Raw genomic sequence first — 1,781 nt, forward strand, 5'->3', positions numbered from 1 at the left:
CAATGTATCTTTTATCTTTCAGACTTTGTATGTAGTATTCCTAGACCGTCTGTGAAATTGTGACACCAGTTCTGGGTAGTCGATGCTCAAACAGTTGTATTGGATACATATTCAGATAGTTTATTGCTTTTTCTCCGCTTACTGTAAATTCTGTTGTCTATACGTTATTGCTTCATAATTGTTAAAGAATATAAAATGGGTAAAAAAGTATTTGTACAAACAGTCGGCTTGCCTAACTCACATTAGTTGGCGCAATCACGACTCCTAAGGACAGAAAATTCGGGTCGTGACATATCATGACTATTTTTAAAACTTCATCATGTTTGTTTAATTATATCATTTTTGTTGATTTCGACGTGTATGTTTTGCAACTATTTCATCAAAGAATTACATGCTTTATTCAGTCTTATTGATACTAATAATAAATCATATCATATCATATATATATATATATAAAGAAAGTAAAGAATTCATGTTTCAAAAACTACAACGTGTAATAGCCAAAGTGGGGAAAAATGAAGAAGAAAAAAAGTATAGCAAAATATTTCGTTGGAATTCTTTTTAGTCACTATTTGGATTTGCTTTCGGGATTAAAGAATAACCTAAAGTTTATATAAATATATATATATATATATATATATATATATATATATATATATATATAGTAATTTTAATCATGTTTCAGAAAATACAACATGTAATGGCCAAAGAGGGGAAAAATGAAGAAGAAAAAAAGTATGGCAAAATATTTCGTTGGAATTCTTTTTAGTCACTATTTGAATTTTTTTTCGGGATTAAAGAATTACCTAAAGTTTATATATATATATATAAATATATATATAAAGTAAAAAAATCATGTTTCAGAAAATACAACGGGTAATAGCCAAAGAGGGGGAAATGAAAAAGAAAAAAAGTATGGCAAAATATTTCGTTGGAATTCTTTTTAGTCACTATTTGGATTTGTTTTCCGGATTAAAGAATCACCTAAAAAGATTAGAACACACTGAACATCAGCGGATATTGTTAATTTATCTTTTGATAAAGAAAAAGAAAACGTATCAACTGTGAAAAAATTCAGAGTGGGGCCAAAATGCAATTTGGTAAAGCTGGGAGGAGGCTGTAAACGAAAATACAATCCCTTGGGGCAAAAATGAAACTTTTCCTTCTAATGTTTTAATCCTATTGTATCCAAAAACAAAAAGGAAATTAATCCTATTGTATAAAAAAAAGAAGATGTTATAAAATAAAGACCGTAAAGTAAAGACAAGTATAGAGAGAAACTGATATATTATTCGAATTCAAACTGATGTACATAATGAACTGAAATCTCTTCTATTTATATAAGAAAGGAAGCTGCTGTGTAAGCTGCTACTGCAAGCTGCTAAGGAAGCTGCTACTGCAAGCTGTTGTGTAAGCTGCTACTATACCAGATATGGATAATCTTCTACTAAGAGCAATGTTTATCCATAACGGAGTACTGAATGGATAAGTTTATTATACCCAGTATGGATAATCTTCTACCTAGGGTAATGTTTATCCATAACCGGGTACCGAAGTGATAAGCTTCTTCAGGAAGCTTATTTCCAATAGAGTACTAAATAGATAAACATATTTACAGTGGAGTCCTATATGGATAAGCTTCTTCATGAAGATTATTTACAACGGAGTACTAAATGAACATCCATAATATAATATATTTATAACACTCCCCCTTGGATGTTCATTAAAAGATAATGTGTCTCATTAAAACCTTACTAGGAAAACCACGTGGGAAAAAATCC

The sequence above is a fragment of the Nicotiana sylvestris genome, chromosome 2 (genome assembly GCF_000393655.2).
Source record: "Nicotiana sylvestris chromosome 2, ASM39365v2, whole genome shotgun sequence".
NCBI classification, from domain to species: Eukaryota; Viridiplantae; Streptophyta; class Magnoliopsida; order Solanales; family Solanaceae; genus Nicotiana; species Nicotiana sylvestris.